The sequence below is a fragment of the Schistocerca piceifrons genome, chromosome 2 (assembly GCF_021461385.2).
Source record: "Schistocerca piceifrons isolate TAMUIC-IGC-003096 chromosome 2, iqSchPice1.1, whole genome shotgun sequence".
In the NCBI taxonomy this organism is placed as follows: Eukaryota; Metazoa; Arthropoda; class Insecta; order Orthoptera; family Acrididae; genus Schistocerca; species Schistocerca piceifrons.
In genome coordinates, this window is record NC_060139.1 from 866955935 (window position 1) to 866976688 (window position 20754).

Consider the following 20754-nt stretch of genomic DNA (forward strand, 5'->3'; position numbering starts at 1 on the left):
GATCTTTCGTAACGAGCGCGAGCGGAGTAGGCGGTAACTAGACGCCCGTCTGACACCCGCGCCCGTCGCCTTTCGTACTAGTCCTCCTCCCTCCCCCCCCCCCCCCCAGTCTCCCCCCTCCCTCATCTTTGTTCCACGCCACCTGCCCACTCCCGAGCATTTGCCGGTGCCCACTGGCCCTAAAACACCTGCAGGAGCAGTCGTCTTGCAAAAACACCTTAAATGGTGAATGAGCACTGACGAATGCATGATTGGCGAACAGCGTATTGGTATAAAAGCGACAGCGTGCATATCTAGTATGTTCCTAAACGCCGCGCATAGAAGCACGATTTCCCAGTGCTCATACTTCTGGTTCTGTTAATAATATACTGGTAGGATCAAGTGTTTTGGATAAGCCCTTGGGCTAGGGACCATTTGTATATCCAATAGAAGGATCAACTTAACCTCATTATCCTACAGTACTTGGTCAATGTATGAATATTACACACGTCCTCCTGCTTGGCCAAATGGAGCAAATCGATTGGTTCTTTTTGCATTTGATGTCTGGTCTTGATGAGACTTATGGATGCACCATTAGTTGACCCGATAAAAAGGGTTTTTTACTATGTTTTCTTCGTGGCCAGCGGACCAAAACCCAGCCGAGAATTCCAAGACGGCTATGCACAGCAAATGGTTGAAATTCTTACGATCTATTCCTAAGATCCCGACCTCGAACAACCTTGAAAATTTTCTTGATATCTTTATCAGTTTCCACACCTAAAATTCTGTATGAGGCTAAATGTAAGTAGTAAATAACCGCAGCAAATCGCTCAAATTTTAGCGGTATATTCTGTAGGCATTTATCTAGAAGAACCATCACCTCGTTTTCAAAAATCTTTATCCGTTATAAACATCTAGAAATCTTGTTTTTTGGATATCAAAACCCAGTCGCGGCTTCCGAGAAGGCTATGCACAGCAAATGGCTGTAATTTTTACGATGTATTCCTAAGACCCCGGCCCCAAGCAGTCTTGAAAATTTTATCCCTTTCCGAGATACTGAGGTTCAAAGTTACCCCACTTTTTACACACAAAAAAACTTTGTGTTCTGCCTTACGGCAGGTCTTGTCATGGGGGAAGCCTCGTCAGAGAGGTCCACCGCATGAGCGCATAGGTCGTTTCCCGTTGCCTTTCACTGGTGATGATGAAATGATAATGAGGACAACACAACACCCAGTCCCTGAGCGGAGAAAATCTCCGACCCAGCCGGGAATCGAACCCCGGGCCCCTTGGCGTGACAGACCACCGCGCTGACCACTCAGCTATCGGGGCGGACTTAACATACAAAATATACACATAAAATCCGGCATGAGGGAAAACATGGTTTATAGAGTGAACGTAGCATGGAGAAATGTGCTGTAAAGTGTCTGCGTTGTTATCCGGGAACCCCATGTTGTAGTACTGGAACATATGCAACACTTTTTTGCACTTAAAATCCGGCCAGAGATGTAAAATTAGTTTTGAGTTATTTCAGTTTCACATAACTAAACTATATAAAGTTTACTGACCAATACATTTACTTCATATGAGTTATATGCCCTGCTGCAGTAGGGAAAAGAACGGAAGCATCGGAAAAATGTTCCTATCGGAGCAGCGAATATGTTCTTGTTTATTTAAAAGACTGACAAAAAAGCTGGCCCATTTTGCCTTCCTCTGCGCCTTTACAAATTTTTCACAAAAATTTTCGCATGCGAACATACGACGGTTGTCCAGAAAGTAAGTTCTGATCGGTCGCGAAATGGAAACCACTGGGAAAGTCCGGTAAAGCTTTGCACAGATGTGTTGGACAGTGTCTCTAGTATGCCCGTCGATCGTGTCGCGTCGCTCTTTTCAGTTTTGAGTGAACAGTGAGTAGGTAAAGATGCGTAGGGAATAGCGTCTCCCGCCAAGTTAAGGGCCTGGTTAGAGATTTCGCCTGTTTGATGCAGCCCACATAACAGAACTGTCGAGCAGTTCCTTCTTCATGCCAATTCTCGGTCGCACACTGCAGGAGCAATGAAGACGCTCCTGCAGCGTTTCCGATGAGAACTGCTTCATCACCCACAATATAGTCCGTAATTGGCTCCCCCTGAGTCTCATCTCTGCTCACAACAACCGCTGGCTATGAAGACAAAATTTTTCCACAGACAACGATCTGTAGACCAGTGCAGACAACTGGTCGAAAGCACAAGCGGCTGCTTTCTATGATGAGGATATTGGAAAGTTGATACAACACTACGACAAAATTCGAAGTTGGAGCGGCGCCTACGTAGAGACGTAGGTGGAAGGTAAACCTAACTGTTGCAAATAAAACGTTTCTGGTTTTCACTGTGGTTTCCATTTCGCGACCAATCAGAAATTACCTTCTGGACAACCCTCGTATTCGCGTTCGGTTTTTCTTTTTTTTTTTTGTGCTGAGAGAGAAGAAGACAGTAGCATTGGTAAAGGTGAGAAAATTGATAAATACTGGAGGATAGTAGTAGTGGTTGTGGTACAGAAAGAGCTAAGGAGACAATGGGAGGGTGAGAGAAGTGGCAGTGGAACATACTCGACTGTGACAGAACAGCTCTGGGAACAGACTGAAGGAGACAGTACCTCTGTGAGAGGGCTAAAGTGAAGGGGGTAGTGGAAGTGGCTGAGGTCCAGTGATAACGAGAAACAGACTGTATGACAATGACAACAAGGAACAGAGAGATAGTGAGAAGAGACAGCAGCAGGAGGAAGAAAGAAGGAAGTATTGAGATATTGTCAGTTGGAGAGAGCAAGAGGGATACAGTGACGGTCAGAGCGAAGTGGACTGTGGCTGAGACACAGGAGACAATGACAGACGCAGAGAGACGATGACAATGGTTCAAATGGCTCTGAGCGCTATGGGACATAACATCTGAGGTCATAGAACTACGTAAACCTAACTAACCTAAGGACATCACACACATCCATGCCCGAGGCAGGGTTCGAACCTGCGACCGTAGCAGTCGCGCGGTTCCAGACTAAAGCGCCTAGAACCGCACGGCGACCGCGGCCGACCGATGACAATGGGTTGGACTGAATGAGTGAGTGAGAAAGGGCAACTGGCAGTGGCTGGGTATGAGCGACTTACAGCATGGACTGGTAGGTGTGAGTGAGTTACAGGTGGTGGAGCTTGTAGCAGTTTGAGGTAAGTTGCATGTTAAAAAAAAAAGCGCGCATATGTTCGCATGCCAAAATTTTTGGGAAAAATATTAAAGGTGCTGAGGAAGGTAGAACGAGACAGCTGGTAACCCACTTTCCAGTTAGTCTTTTGAAATAAACAGGAATATATTCGCAATTTTTGTGCTCCGATAGGAGCATTTCTCCACTGGTCGATCCCTTATATCCTGACTGCGAAAGAACTCCGAAAAATCGTTGCGCTATTTAGCGCTTCAGGCTGGAGTGTGAGTAGCATGTGCTCGTACAGTTGTGCTCAGAATGCAACCTTACAAAGTGACGGTATTGCATCGACTGATCATTTCAGATTTTTGCTCGACAGCAGTTGACTATTAAAGTTCAAACCCTGCCACTATATTGCATTTTAACCTGTGACTTTGTAAGATGCCATGACACCGGTTGTAATGCCCTAAAACATTCTCCTTTGTATGAAATCTGACCCTTAAGTGAACAAAAAAAAAACAAAAAAAAAAGTTGGGTAGGTGTGAGCAGGGTTCGCGCACTGACTGTTGCGTACAAATGTATTGATGTATACAGACAGTTCAGTCATTCCGCGAGTCGAGAATCTCTAACATTTTTGCCAGTTATCGACATTGATAGTGGCAAGATATCGGTCGCAGAGACACCAAAATTTGAGAGAAAGTTTAAATTTCAATAATATAAATGTGACATAAAGTCATGGAGGAAGTATCCACCTCCGGTATCTGAGTGGTGCCAGCACGGTAGCTCAGCGTGTTCGGTCAGAGAGTAGGTTGATCTCTGTAATAAAAAACTGAGTAGAAGGATCAACAAACGAACTTGAACGGATCTCGTGTAACGTCCGCAACGACCAAACACAACGATCAACAACGAACAACATGCGAAAACAAAGTGGTGAGTTCGACAGAATGTCAATCCTAAGGGCCCGGGCTCGATTCCCAGCTGGGTCGGAGATTTTCTCCGCTCAGGTACTGGGTGTTGTGTTGTCCTAATCATCATCATTTCATCCCCAAGTCGCCGGAGTGGCGTCAAATGGAAAGACTTGCTTGCATCAGGTGAACGGTCCACCCGACGGGAGACCCGTCACACGAGATTTCCATTTTCCACGGAGGAGGCAGGCGACCATTATTACATTGGTCAGTAGTTCTCCATTCAGGGTGATTGGGTCGCAGTGGTAAAAGACAAACATCGGGCAACGAATGACTTTATTGCTCACGAGACGCGTCTCGGAATTTTTGCATCAGATATCCAGGAACGATTACTGCACGTAGACATGGCGTTTGAAGTTGTATTTGAAACAAACATTCGCAGTCTAGTCCATCAGATGATGGATAAATTCCGAAACGCGTCATACGAGCAATAAAGTCATTCCTTGCCAGACGTTTGACTTTTACCATTGCGACCCGGTCAGCCTGTATGCAGTCCTGCTTATTACTTTAATTTCAAGTTTGACGTCGGATAACAAATAATAAAAGAAATATTTTTTCGTGTGATATAGTCACAAATTAATAGTTTTCGGTTTTTTTTCTTTACTTGTATTGTGAAACATTATTTCTTGCTAAATTTCATGATTGTAGAGCAACTTAAATTGCTCTTTAGGCTTTGATGAGTATGTGGCTGAAATGACCGTATCATTTGATTGCATTGAGTTAGAAGCTAATGTTTGTTACACCGACATGGGACCAGAAACCACAGTACATGACATAAATTTCAACTTAATACGTCCAATCGTTACTGTGGAAAAGGGTTTTTAACAGACGGACAACAAAGTGGCCCTATAACGGTCCCCGTGCTGGTAGTTTATTTAAGGAACTCGCCAAACAGCCGAACAAATTGAGAAGCTATTTTATTGTAGCAGTTTCGGCAATTCAATACGCCATCTTCAGGTACCACATGCAATTTTCAAAAATTGTCGACGTTGGCATACCAGGGCCATCTGTTTCAGGATGTCGTGAATTCTCACGTGCTTCCTTTGAAGACTTGACTGGTAGCGAAAATAAATTAAATAACTTCTCAATTTGCACGGCTGTTTGGCGAATTTTATTGTTAAATATTTGACCAACCGCTGTCCCACGTCCACAATATATTAATAGAAACGTGCTGGCAGTTGTCTCCTCTTACACGACGCACCTTCTCACAAACAAACAACATTCAAATGTGATTTCTGAATAGGAAACGCTCTGCGTAATGTTTCCTTGAATAAATAATGTAGGAGGCGTTTCACGTACCAGGTTTTTACGGATGCGCTGTAATTGAGTACATTTCATGCCATTTTAAATTCAGCTTTGATGATGTTGCAGTTCTGATGGCCAACAGTGTAGGATAGTTACTATAACCACAGGCACCGATAATAATGTCAGACTCAGCGTGTTCTTACACCGTCTTGCATGAACTAACCTTAAGTTAGCCAAGAATGATAACTTCTTTCCAGCTCATGTCTGATGCTGCGACGTTTGCAGTTTATTAACATGTTCCCACTGGTACTGAATTCAGATCTCTTGTTGGCCTATGAAGATAACGTGCCGTAAGAATGTGCTGTGGTACCCATACTTAGTAGACATCAGGCGACACATCTTTCCACACCCAACATTTTTCGGACATTGCGCTTTCTTCTGTACCTACAAAAGATGAAGATAAATACGGCTTACGGAAAGATAACCTTAATAAAATTATAAACGAGCATTTTGTGGGAGTGTCATGCGTCCTATGCGTGAATGTAATTAATTCACGAGCTAGTGGTTTTTGTGTTTTTAATGTGTTGTTAACTCATTGACTTTAGTCTGTCCTTTAATATCATCGTGGTGAATTTATATTTTATTAAGTAGTAGATCAGTGGTATGCGATGTAGCCGCAGTCCGTGGTTCCAGTATGGGTGGTCACATCGGCTAACTGTTGTCACTATGTGAATTCAGTGTATTGCCCACTATCACTGTCATTATTTTACTAATTGCATACGTGGTAATTACTTGGGTTGGCATCCGCAGCGTAGATTGCTATCCAAATGACTCAGCAATTGCCCACATTGTAACTACATTTCTCCATTTTTATGTAATATTTGCAATTTTAATAAGTCTACAAATATATCTGGAGATTTCATAAATTATAAAATATCGTTATATAGCAGCTTATTGTATAGCAAATTTTGTAAATCGCACAAAGTTGTAAAGCAGCTTCTGCACAGGAGCCCTTGTACACGTGAAACGTATTAAGGACAATTTTTAGCTTCCGTTTCAATAATTAAAATGGTCTTCTGGAATCTTTTATCGACAGTTAACAGGAATCGTGCTGTAGTTAAAAAACAGTTCACAAATAATTTTAAGTAAGAAATACATGAATACACTAGCCACACACGTCGGTGCTAATTATCAATTTTCTGGCCACTACCTGCCACCATCTACCAGTCTGAATTACACAGTAATGTGTGGTATGATATGCGAGCAGCTGACGAACTGCTCCGTATATTGTAGTTTCAACCTTGAATTGTCAATGCAGCATTCATCTCGTCCCTCATACACCTGACAGTGTTTCAGGAGGAGTTTTTATGCAGCGGGTATATGGGACATGTAATAACCTTTTATCGAGGTATTTTGCAACACAGTTTAGCTATTAAAATGCACCTGCTGTTATAATTAATTTTATCTGTCTATATTTTCACATTGTATGAATGCATTCACAGTCCTGAGTTTGGTAACCATGCTTACCGAAATGGGTAATCGACAGTAAGGGTTGTTTAAAAGCGATCGTGACTAAGAACTCTACCTTCTCTTAAGTAATCGTAGGTTGACTCGTTAGTTTTTAGCTCTCCGAGAAAAGTTGCTGTTTTTTTATTCAGGTACTTATCGGAAGCTACGGTTTTGAATAGCGCGACGTAACAGAGTCGTAAGGCATGACACACAACTGCCAGATAAATACGGTGTGCTGCACTTTTGCCACACACTACTTTGGTGCTAGTTACAGCTTAGAACATTTCTGCACTGGTTGTGCGATCGTCTGTGTAAACAGTAGAATGAGAGACGCTCCTTAGATCAGTATTCATTCCGTTGGTGTAGTGAAGGAATATCTGTGTTTCATTCCGAGCACCGCTGTATAGAGCAACAGGAACGCTCAAGATAAACAGTGATAAAACATTACAAGCGAAATATCTGAGACAGGTACAGTAATCGACATTCATTTAGTTGTTGTTGTTGTTGTTGTTGTTGTTGTGGTCTTCAGTCCTGAGACTGGTTTGATGCAGCTCTCCATGCTACTCTATTCTGTGCAAGCTTCTTCATCCCCCAGTACCTACTGCAGCCTACATCCTTCTGAATCTGCTTAGTGTATTCATCTCTTAGTCTCGCTCTACGATTTTTACCCTCCACGCTGCCCTCCAATACTAAACTGGTGATCCCTCGATGTCTCTGAACATGTCCTACCAACCGATCCCTTCTTCTAGTCAAGTTGTGCCACAAGCTCCTCTTCTCCCCAATTCTACTCAATACCTCCTCATTAGTTTTGTGATCTACACATCTAATCTTCAGCATTCTTCTGTAGCACCAGCTATTTATCGTCCACGTTTCACTTCCATACATGGCTACATTCCATACAAATACTTTCAGAAACGACTTCCTGACATTTAAATCTATACTCGATGTTAACAAATTTTTCTTCTTCAGAAACGCTTTCCTTGCCATTTCATTTAGTTAATTTATAGAAAATAAAGAAGATATAGAAGTAAATGGAAATTCGTAATGCAGTTTTTTATGAAACACGTCTGCAGTTGTTTTTACTGATTTGCTGGATGTAACGTCCTTTCGGTATGTACTTATGTATACATTTCGTTGTCACAAGACAGTGCTTCATTTGGGGTCAGAAAGAAACTGTTGTTGTTGTGGTGGTGGTCTTCACTCTGAACTCTGGTCTGATGTAGCTTTCTAAGGTAAATTATTCTGTGCAAGTGTTTTCATCTTTCCAGAACTACAGCAACATAAATGCATTTGAAGCTGCAAAAATTACAGAGCCGATTTCCTATCCACATAGCACTGTTTGTATGTCTCTATTGGTTTCCTGTATCTGAATTCTCGGTGGTATGGTCTACGTTGTCCTAAACAGATGACTTAGAGTATACAATTAAAAAAATGGTTCAAATGGCTCTGAGCACTATGGGACTTAACATCTGAGGTCATCAGCTCCCTAGAACTTAGAATTACTTGAACCTAAGGACATCACACACATCGATGCCCGAGGCAGGATTCGAACCTGCTACCGTAGCGGTCGCGCGGTTCCAGACTGAAGCGCCTAGAACCGCTCGGCCACACCGGGCGGCAGAGTATACAATTCCATGAATCCCTATAAGGTTATGCAACACACAAATAGTTTGAACAATTACATTGGTTTTATTCACTTCACAATTTATTGAACTCTCCTACACTCGTAACTTGGATACTGACACAGAAAAAGAACATTCTGTAAACCCTCTTCCCCAACATAATCTGTAATATGTGACTTTCCTTAGTTGCTTGTCTATGAGGCTCTGTTATTAGGTGTTTTGTGAGGAGAACAGCTTCATGATCAGCAATATAATAAGGAAATTTCAGTCTTTCTACGACAAAGGTGTAGGTGTATCAAGGTAGTGATGGACGATTTCCTTGGCCTCTAAGCTCTCCTAAACCCACAAGACTTTTATGTGTGGAGGCGTTTGATTGCTCTTGTGTATGGAACCTCACTACAAGATGTACAGAACGATCGTGTCCGCATTGTAGAACGCTGTAAAACATGCACGACACATCAGCGCATCAGGGATTCAGTGCGATAGCTGGTTGATGCGTCTGTTCTTGCTAGCGAGGGAGTTTTTGAACATTTCACTCAGGAAAATGTTTCACACGGTGCTGATACTTTTTCTTGTGTGTTTCCCATGATTAATGCGAGTGTGAAGAGAAGTAGAAAGTGAGCCGCACATGACGAAAGAACATTTTCGGCCCCATGTCAGTACCATATTATCTTCCTCTACTTGTAAGGAATGTTCCCTGAAAGTTTGGCCATACCATTTTGTTACTCCGTGCATACTTAAATGGATGAAAAAAGAAATGGATTCGAGCTCAACTGAATGAGCAAAACATACGTGGCACAATAAAACAATACTGGAAAGAACTCATAAACCGTATGCCATATGGAAGAGTCATGAATATAAAGCAGTATAAACCAAGTAGGTAGAGATCTTAAGAAGACTAATCAAGAGATGGAATGACAAGTTTTGAAGGAAAGGACAAGAACGCCCAACCCCTGATGTAGACGGTGGTGATGATGATGTGATGACTAAAACAGAATACAGTAATCGTCCGAAGAAGACATGGTTACTCTTTGATAACGCCGAATCACTATTTGCTTCAAGTCACACGCTTGTCACGCCACTGTAATGTAGCTCTCGTGCTGCATGTCACGTCACTTGTCACGCTACGTCGATGGGTTGCCCTGCCTAAGACCGATACGCCACCTGGTAGAGATAGCAGCGGTTGCATGTATTTACAAGCTGTGCCACATAGCCAACATAAAAATTCATTGAGCACAGCACGCGTCAGTGATGACGTGTGCCGTACCCCTCGTCCGGGGAGGCAGCGTCCCCAACGTTAACGCCTATCGCCGTGTGGGTAATTATTATTTATCCAGTAGGAGGCCCCCGAATATTAGCCGGTGTAAGTTCGTATGTATGTATGTATGTACGCCCTTGACGCTGGCTCAGGACTGCAGGAGGGCGCAGCTGTGCGGAGGGTGCTCGCGTATCACAAGCAGGGGGGGAGGTGGAGGTGGAGGGAAGCCGCGTGTTGAGAGGCCTCTCGCTCCCGCTCTCACACACGGGCCGTTTCCCCCATCGCGCTCAATTGCCCCGCTCTGTCCGCGGAGCTCCCCCCTCGGCTGCAATTCGATCCTTCCCGTGCTAACAGTGTTAGCACCATTAATGTCCACCCGCCACTGGCGACTCGCATTCAAAACTGGGATGCCCGGGGGCGCCGCGCGACGGCCGACCACCACCAGGCGTCAGCTGAGGCGCTCCGGAAGCCGTCCTCGCCGGGGGCGAGGCGCGCAACAGCTGCACTCTCCCTGTCTCTTCTCTCTGTCGGCGTCTGCTCGTAGTAAGCGTCGCGAAGCGTATCTTTCACTGAGCCAGATAAGCACGCTGCCGATGATCTCAGTACCGACTGTCCAGTCTGTAGATTAGCAGTGCACATTAAAACTGTCTGTCGGACCGGGACTCAGACGTGGAACCTACGGATTTCGCAGGCAAGTGCTCTACCGATTAACGTACCCATGCACGACTCGACCCGCCCTACCAGCTTTGTTCCCGACAATATTTCCCTCACACGTTCCAAAACCGTATTGCTCCGTTGAGGTGCGAAGCTACGGGGGAGGGGGGGATGCTTAAGATGTAGTTGGGGTAGGATGTGTGGAGTGTCTATGAGGAAGATCTGAATGTTTGTGTTGCAGTAGGTGTGAGAAAGTACTTACATTAGGAAAGGCGAGGGGGCCAGAACAGCGACAGTGCTGCAATCGTGCCTAAGATTTGTGTAGTGAATATGCTGAAATACACTATGAGTGAGGGAGAGGGCTGTTCCTTGGCTTGCAGGAAGCGTTGCTACAGACGTCCAGAGTAGCCTGAGCCAACAAAATACACACATCGGAATATCAGACAAGCTGTGTGACTGGGTTGAAGAGTTTCTATGCAGTATAGCCTTAGCCAAGGATACCCGACATCGGAATATCAGACTAGCTGTGTGACTGGACTGAAGAGTTCTTAATGGAAAGAAAGCTTCAGATGTAAAACAAGGTAAGTTTTCCACTGGAATTATGGATTTGTGATCATCCATTACTAGTATGACACCATGAATATATGATCAGAAGTATGTGGGCACCCCTACGTAATGCGGAATTGATCACTCGATGCCACGAGTGGCGTGCCCGCCATTATAAAAGGTGTGTGGGGGGGGGGGGGAGGAGGAGGAGGAGGAGGAGGACGTGGGTATTGTGTTGTCAGTAGAGAGGCACTAACAGCAGAACGTGTCGGTCAGGAAAAGTTAGTGACTTTAAACGTGGACTAGTCATTAGGTGTGACTCGAATAACGAATCCGTCAGGGATATTTCAACCGTTCTAATGCGGCCAAAGTGGACTGTTAGTGATTTGATTGCAAAGTCGAAGCACAGAGGAACAGTCACAGCTAAACCAAGATCTGGTAGACGACATGTACTGACGAACAGGAAGCGTCGAGGATTGCGGAGAGGGATAGTAAAAAATCGCAAGAGATGAGAGGAAGGAATCACTTGTGAATTCTAAAGTGCTACGAACAGTCCAGATAGTACAATGACTGTGCGTAGATACTCAAGAGGCATGGGGTACAACGGTCGAGCAGCTCCTTATAAGCCACATATTTCTGTAGTCGGTGCTACGCAACACTTCAGTTGGTGTAAAGAGCGGAGCCATTGTAGATGACTGGAAAGGGGTGTTTCGGAGTGATGACTCGCTCTATACCCTGTGGAAACTATAGGAAGGATTCGGATTTGGCGAATGCGTGGAGAACGTCACTTGTCATCGTATGTAGTGTCAACAGTGCGGAGGAGGAGGTATCACAGTAAGTGCGTATTTTCGTGGTTAGTGCGTGGCCCTCTCGTTGCGCTTTAAAAAAATAAATTTAAAAAAAAAACGCTAAATGTGGAAGGATTACGAACACACGTTACAATATTGTGTCCTTCTTACAGCAGAACAACACTTCGGAGAGGATGGTCGTTTGTATGCGTATGACATTTCAACCTCATATAAAGCTGTATCTACGAGACAATGGGTAACAGTAATAACATTCCTGAAATGGACTAGCGTGCCGAAAGTCCCGACCCCAAACCAAAGGGACACCTTTGGGAAGAGTCAGAACGTCGAATTTGCTGCAGAATGTTGCGTCCAACATCTCTGATCTTCAAAAAAATGGTTCAGATGGGTCTAAGCACTATGGAACTTAACATCTGACGTCATCAGTCCGCTAGAACTTGGAACTACTTAAACCTAACGAACCTAAGTACATTACACACATCCATGCCCGAGGCGGGATTCGAACCTGCGACCGTAGCAGCAGCGCTGTTCCGGACTGAAGCGCCTAGAACCGCTCGGTCACAACGGCCGGCCACTGATCACCTCTTGAACACAGAGCACGCAACGAATCGCAGGCTGTGGTGCGAGCTTTTGGGCTCATAGATTAAAGTTAGTAAAGCCAGTTTCTTTACTCAGAAGAGTTCAACAAGGAGTGCTACTAAGATTAACGGGCGTCTATTCACTATACCGCATGACACATTGTTAGCAACTCTGGGAATATGTTCACTGGATTTGGGGGATTAGAATAAGGGGAGCATTTTAATGGTTAAAGAGAGACAATGAAATGGAAGTACAAATGATACTTGTAATTGAGACCACTACAGTCGCATGTGGCAACTGTGGCACGATGAATGGGACTCTTCAGGCACCGGAAGGAGGACATACAAATTTATCGTTAAAATCAGGAAGAGATTGAAAAAATGCTTCAAATGGCTCTGAACACTATGGGACTTAACATCTGAGGTCATCAGTCCCCTACAACTTAGAACTACTTAAACCTAATTAACCTAAGGACATCACAAATACCCATTCCCGAAGCAAGATTCGAACCTGCGACCGTAGCGGTCGCGCGGTTCCAGACTGAAGCGCCTAGAACCGCACGGCCACAGCGGCTGGCTAGGAAGAGATTCAAAATGAAATTTCTTCAGCCGTCGAATGGACTGATCATGGTCCGTTCGCTACGCACCTGTACAAAATGGAAAGGCAGACTGATCATATCATAGTTGCGGCTGCGGAAATTTGGGCACTCCTCTAACACACACTGTTGGGCTGAGTTCCCCACGAAGATGTAGAGCATGATGGTCCTCAGGCATTAAGGACGCTGGATCCCAGAGCAGCCCTGAGGAACAAATCAGCCTGGCACATCTTGGACGATACTGCATTCGCAGTATCGAGGAAGGTCAAGGAAGACTTCGCACGGCAGTTTGCTGCCACCCCAGCTAGACGAGATACTTTACAGATGGGGAAAAGACAGCTGAGGTCGGCGACCAATGAATGAAATGGTTTTTCAAGAATCTACTTTACACTGATGAAAGTTATCACGAAATTGTGAATTCTAAGACGTTACAATGAAACGTGGAATCGCTTGTAAAGTGCAAACGCTGCGGGTGTGCTGCGCTAAGCCCAGGAATCCAGCGGACAATGGATATTGATTGGGGCAGTATGAGGGCGGATCGAGCGGCGGAATGAAATACGAACAATTTAGATCTACCCTAAAAAATGAACGTAAACAGGACAGAGTCTGTAACACTACAGTAATATGAATAGCTTGGTGAGTGGTTAATGGTTTTTTAATTGTAGTCTTGTAGTGGTAGAGAATAATTGCAGCTGTAGCATTTTTGTTGAATTAATATTTTTAAGTACCAGTAACAATTAATAAATTCACTGATCAGGCAAAACAATATGACCACTGCTCACCGCGAGTTGGACGCCGCCTGGTGGCGTTGCGGGCAAGTAACGCGGTCACAAAAGTATGTAAGCCGAGCAGACACAGATAGGGGATTGCCCTAGCGAAAATACTGACTGCAGAGGCGGAAATCCATTGAGACAAGCGACTATGACAAAGGGTAGATTATTATTACGCAGAGCCTGTGAATGAGTATCTCGAAAACGGCAAAGCTGGCCGAATGTTCACGTGCTACTGTCGTGGGCATCTACGGAAAGAGGTAGGACAGTGTAACTACCGCTAGGCGCTAAATGGTTGGACGTAGACGACTCTCCACAGAACATGGGGTTCGTAGACACGTGTGCGCTTCAAAGCAGGACAAATGGTGCCTGTGGCATCTCTGCCAAAAGAGCACAATGTTGGTACACGCACAAGTGTTTCGGAACACACCGTTTGTCGTACATGGATGAATATGGAGTTCCGCAGCAGACCACGCCTAAATGTTCACATGTTGACCCAATGACGTCGTCAGTTACCACTGCAGTGTTCACGGGACCTTCGGAATTCGACCGTCGATTAATGGAAACGTGTCGGTTCTTCGAATGTACGAATGTGTGTGAATTCCTAAGGGACCAAACTGCTGAGGTCATCGGTCCCTAGACTTACACGCTACTTAAACTAAGTTATGCTACGAACAACACATACACCCATACCCGAGGGAGGACTAAAACCTCCGGCAGGGGAAGCCGCGCAATCAGCCATTCCGCGCAGCTCGGCTCTTCGGGTGAATCACAGCCCCTTTTTGCTACATCAGGTAGCTAATCGTATCCGCAAACACCGTCATCGAGGAGATCGTCGGCTCGAAACCTGCAGAGCTCCAAGGACGCAGGCTGGTGGGAGCAGAAATATGCTGTGGGAGACAATCTCCTGCGATTGCGAGGGACTTGTAATACCAGTCGACGACACACTGGCAGCTGCGGAACACCTGCGTCGCATCATGGTTTATGCCCTCCCCGACGGCCATGTCATATTACACCAAAGTAACTGTCCGTGTCTTGCAGCCAGAACCGTGGTGTAGTGGTTTGAGGAGCGTTATAGTGAACTCACGTTCATGTCTCGGTGACTAAATTCGCCTGATGTGGATTCTATGGAACCCTTCTGGATCTCTATAGGGCGCCATCACCTCGTACGCAAATTAGCGGCTCATACATTACGTGAATTACACGGCCTTCGAGTAGACAGCTAATGCAAGTTACCTCCACAAATCTGTCAATTAACTGACGGATCCCTGATACACAGAATAAGCGATGTATTTCGTTGCAAAAATGGACAAACAACTACACTACTGGTCATTAAAATTGATACACCAAGAAGAAATGCAGATGATAAACGGGTATTCATTGGACAAATATATTATACTATAACTGACATTTGATTACATTTTCACGCAATTCGGGCGCATAGATCCTGAGAAATCAGTACCCAGAACAACCACCACTGGCCGTAATAACGACCTTGATTCGCCTGGGCATTGGGTCAAACAGAGCTTGGATGGCGTGTACAGGTACAGCTGCCCGTGCAGCTTCAAGACGGTACCACAGTTCATCAAGACTGGGTTATAGTGACGAGCCAGTTACTCGGCCACCATTAACCAGACGTTTTCAATTGGTGAGAGAGCTGGAGAATCTGCTGGCCACGACAGCAGTCTGTATCCAGAAAGGCCCGTACAGGACCTGCAACGTGCGGTCGTGCATTATCTTGCTGAAATGTAGGGTTTTGCAGGGATCGAATGAAGGGTAGAGCCACGGGTCGTAACACATCTGAAATGTAAGTCCATTGTTCAAAGTGCCGTCAATACGAACAAGAGGTGACCGAGACGTGCAACCAATGGTTCCCCATACCATCTCGCCGGGTGATACGCCAGTCTGGCGATGACGAATACACGCTTCCAATGTGCGTTCACCGCGATGTCGCCAAACACGGGTGCGACCATCATGATGCTGTAAACAGAACCTCGATTGATCCAAAAAATGACGTTTTGCCATTCGTGCACCCAGGTTCGTCGTTGGCTACACCATCGCAGGCGCTGCTGTCTGTGATGCAGCGTCAAGGGTAACCACAGCCATGGTCTCCGAGCTGGCAGTCCATGCTGCTAGTCCATGCTGCTGCAAACGTCGTCGAACTGTTCGTGCAGATGGTTGTTGTCTTGCAAACGTCCACATCTGTTGACTCAGGGATCGAGACGTGGCTGCACCGACCGATTCCATATTCTGCTAACAGTCATTGGATCGCGACCAACGCGAGTAGCAATGTCGCGATACGAAAAACCGCAATCGCGATAGGCTACAATACGACCTTTATCAGAGTCGGAAACGTGATGGTACGCGTTTCTCCTCCTTACACGAGGCATCACAACAACGTTTCACCAGGCAGCGCCGGTCAACTGCTGTTTGTGTATGAGAAATCGGCTGGAAACTTTCCTCATGTCAGCACGTTGTTGGTGTCGCCACCGGCGCGAACGTTGTGTGAATGCTCTGAAAAGCTAATCATTTGCATATCACAGCATCTTCTTCCTGTCGGTTAAATTTCGCGTCTGTAGCACTTCATCTTCGTGATGTAGCAATTTTAATGGCCAGTAGTGTATTATGCAGGTGGTCATAATGTTTTGGTTCGTCAGTAAACATTTACTACTATCCACAAAAATGTGACTGTATGGCCTGTGTTAGCTTTCTAGGCAACAGACTGCAATGCGTACATAAATAAATAGTCAGTACCTTGTCTTGCTTCGGTTTTGAGAAAGAATGCGGTGCCATCCCCCACAGAGCTTCAGGCACCTCATTGGTAGTGTCGCCAGCAGAGTTCAAGCCGATTCAAAGGCAGGGGTGGAGACCCCCCGTATTAATGTCCACTAATAGGTTTACAGTATACTTTTGATCAAATAGTGTCTGTTGCTTTTTACGCCCTTCTGCAAATTCGTCGTTTAACACAGATGTTGAAAACATCGATGTTTTTGAAGGCGATTACTGTTGGCCATCGATGTTCACGCGTCGATGATGAAATCGTAATCACCGTCGATGATTTACCGGCACCGCACGTCGCCGCAGTGAAGTGCGGAGGAGACAAGCGGAGAGGAGACGGCGCTGCGTGCCGGGGTGCCCACGCGGCGGCGTGGTGGCTGGAGCGCGCCGCGCTGGACGGTGTGGGGGTTCGTTAATACAATTAGGCGCCCCCAGCCGCCAGGATGTGGGCCATTAGGGGCCGCGGCGGGCCGCCACCCACGCACGCCCCGTGCCCGGGACGCCTAGGTGGCGCTCTCGATCCCAGGAGTACCCGCCGCCATCGCGCTACACCCCTCAGCCCTGCGGCGAGACTACTCGAATCCGTATGCGAGTACTCAACTGCATTATGGACTTCTCGGCCGAAAAACACCGCTTCACGTGGGGATGCTGTTACACCTTCTCTGTAAATTCACCCCTCACCGCGAGACACTTCACCCTGCTACCGATGACATACCGGAGCCCTCGGGTATACCGTTTATAATTGATGATGATGATGATGATGAAGAAGTCCAGTACTCCTCAACAGAGATGCGGGGGACCCGCACCGCCGTACTAGGCAAGGTCCTAGCGAAGGTTGTTTGCCATTGCCTTCCTCCGATCGTAATGAGGATGAATGATGATGATGAAGACGACACAACGCACCATCTTGAGGTAGGAAAAATCCCTGACCCCGCCGGGAATCGAACCCGGAACCCCGTGGTCGGGAAGCGAGAACGCTACAGCGAGACCACGCGCTGCGGACCGTTTATAATTAAAGTGAAGCTATTCACAGTCTTCCAGTGTGGGCTGAAATAATCGTAAAACAGAGAAACTTGGTAGATATTCTAATTCGTTAATGCGGAACCATTTAGGTGGGGGAAAAAATTAGTTCCAAATTTGGCCACCAGGCACAAATCTGGCGTAGTTAATGCAACAGCACTACAGACGTCGACTACATGCCGTATCCGTAAAACGACTTGATCAACAGTTGCTCGTAGTGGTTCTGGTGGAATCTGAGCAACGTATCAGATAAGGTAGAGACCGAACGTGTCCCTGGTAAACGCGTTCTTTTAGATATCCTCACAGATAAATGGTACATGGATTCAAATCAGGTGATTTTGTAGGCCATGCATCTGGGAATCTTCTGGAGTAAAGAAGTTCGTCGAAGGTTGCAGTAAACATATCTTTCACTGTGCGAGCGACGTGAGATGGTGTCATATCTTGCATGAAGTCCGCCCCCGGTAGCTGAGTGGTCAGCGCGACAGAATATCAATCTTAAGGGCTCGAGGCCGATTCCCGGCTGGGTCGGAGATTTTCTCCGCTCAGGGACTGGGTGTTGTGTTGTCCTAATCACCATCACTTCGTCTTCATCGACGCGCAAGTCGCTGAAGTGGCGTCAAATCGAAAGACTTGCACCCGGCGAACCGTCTACCCGACGGGAGGCCCTATCACACGATATTTACATTTATCTTGCATGAAAACTGTGGTACCCACACAGCTTAACTCTTCCAATGCAAGAATACATGCTGTACAAAGAGGTCTCCATAACGTGCAGACGTTACGGTACTTTTGACAGGTCCTCTGGATGTTTTCACTTCAAAGAAGAACGGATCGAGATTAACGGTGCTTGTCAATTCACACCACACAGTCACGTACGGCAAGTGTAATGGTTCTTTGTGCACAGCAGATGGTTTAACGGTAATCCAAATTCGGCAGTTTGTATACTGACTGCACCTTCTAGTGTAAAATGCGGCCCATAACACCATAGAATATTGCCCGGTCTTAAGTCATCAACTTCCATCCAGGCCAGAAACCGAAGAGCAAATTCAGAACGTTCCTGCATACCATGAGGTTTCAACTGATGCACCGTTTGGGTGTTGTACGGGTATCAGTGTAAAATAGACCGCAAAACTTTCCGTAGTCTTGACCATCGCATGGACGATTCCTGTGGCACTGTACTAGCAGTGCTACTACTCAAGTCACATGCTGTATGTTTCTTTCTTCTTTTCGTGAGAAGTGCAAGTCTTTCGATTTGACGCCACTTCGTCCGCAGCTCGTGGTCGTGCGGTAGCGTTCTCGCTTCCCACGCCCAGGTTCCCGGGTTCGATTCCCAGCGGGGTCAGGGATTTTCTCTGCCTCGTGATGACTGGGTATTGTGATGTCCTTAGGTTTAAGTAGTTCTAAGCCATCGGGGACTGATGACCATAGCTGTTAAGTCCCATAGTGCTCAGAGCCATTTGAACCATTTTTGACGCCACTTCGGCGACTTGCGCGTCAATGGGGATGAAATGATGGTGATTAGGACAACACAACACCCAGTCCCTGAGCGGAGAAAATCTCCGACCCAGCCGGGAAGCGAACCCGGGCCCTTAGGTTGAATAATAAAGCGATGGAAAGACATTTTTTTCTTCATACTCTTCAAAATGGTTCAAATGGCTCTGAGCACTATGGGACTTAACATCTGATGTCATCAGTCCCCTAGACGTAGAACTACTTAATCCTAACTAACCTATAGACATCACACACATCCATGCTCGAGGCAGGATTCGAACCTGTGTCCGTAGCAGCAGCGCGGTTCCGGACTGAAGCGCCTAGAACCGCTCGGCCACAACGGCCGGCTCTTCATACTCTAGTGGCGTTTTCTGATATATTCTGGTTTTGGTTCGCTTGCCAAGCCCATGGCGCTTCTAAATCTGTTGCACCATCTAACTCCACCCTTAAAGTCTGTTAAGTTTCACTGTATCGCTAGCTTACGGGAGTGTATTTGAATCACTTTTTTATTCATTCCAATGCCATTTTGACAGTGAATCCGTTTCAGTACTTTATGTTCTAATTATAGCCATTTTGCATTTAGTCCTCTGTTTGCACGTTTAGTCTTCCTTAGTTTTTTCATTTCTTTACTATCACACCATACGCGAAAGGTTTTTACTGTTGGAGGACTGAATGCCACGCGGTTGCTCTGTTCCCATGTTCTTCTGCATGTGCTCTACTTGCAATTTATAGCCCGCATATTATGAATAGCACTCAGTCTTCAGTCCACGAGTGGCCTACCGGGACCATCCGACCGCCGTGCCATCCTCGGTGGAGGATGCGGGTATGAGGGGCGTGGGGTCAGCATACCGCTCTCCCGGTCGGAAGATGGTATTCTCGACCGAAGCCGCTACTATTCGGTCGAGTAGCTCCTCAATTGGCATCACGAGGCTGAGTGCACCCCGAAAATGGCAACAGCGCATGGCGGCCTGGATGGTCACCCATCCAAGTGCCGACCACGCCCGACAGCGCTTAACTTCGGAGATCTCACGGGAGCCGGTGTTACCACTGCGGCATGGCCGTTGCCATCTTATGAATACCTTTTATTTTTCTCCATTACGGAACTAGCTACTAACAAATTGTACTGTCAGCGATAACACAAATCGCTTTTAAATCAAGTTCACTGGCACCGTAGGCTGCAATGACGCATAACATGCCAGACAGTGTTCTGGGTTTGTGATGGCGGGGCGAGAGGGAAGCAGTGTAAGCAAGCTTGTGAATCCCCGCAACTCATGTTCGACGTATCGGTGCACTGCTGCTGCCATGTGAATCCATTTTTTCCAGATAGAGAAAGGTCTCTCGCAGCATCGAATATACGGTAATTTTTAAGACTGGCGGAAATTTTAAATCAAACAGTGGACATTTTTATATTAAAATCGAGTATAAGACACACCTGAAATTTGGAGGCAAGTTTTCGGTTCGGTTCTTTGGGGAAAGAGACCAGAAGCGAGGTCATCGGTCTCATCGTATTAGGGAAGGACGGGGAAGGAAGTCGGCCGTGCCCTTTCAAAGGAACCATCCCGGCATTTGCCTGGAGCGATTTAGGGAAATCACGGAAAACCTAAATCAGGATGGCCGGACGCGGGATTGAACCGTCGTCCTCCCGAATGCGAGTCCAGTGTCTAACCACTGCGCCACCTCGCTCGGTAAGTTTTCGGAGAAAAAAGTGCGTCTTATAATCCGAAAAGTGCGGTACTCCTCACCACGCACCGTACTGTCGTTTGCGGCGCGTG

The 20754-nt window shown here is 46.1% G+C and overlaps 1 protein-coding gene and 1 pseudogene across 1 annotated transcript in view; one reads left to right on the forward strand and one right to left on the reverse strand.

Moving 5' to 3' along the window:
* LOC124775943 (paired mesoderm homeobox protein 2B-like) overlaps positions 1–20754 on the forward strand; it is a 302111-nt gene that overhangs the window by 48985 nt on the left and 232372 nt on the right. The window lies entirely within an intron of this gene.
* LOC124778727 lies at positions 19931–20048 on the reverse strand (annotated as a pseudogene).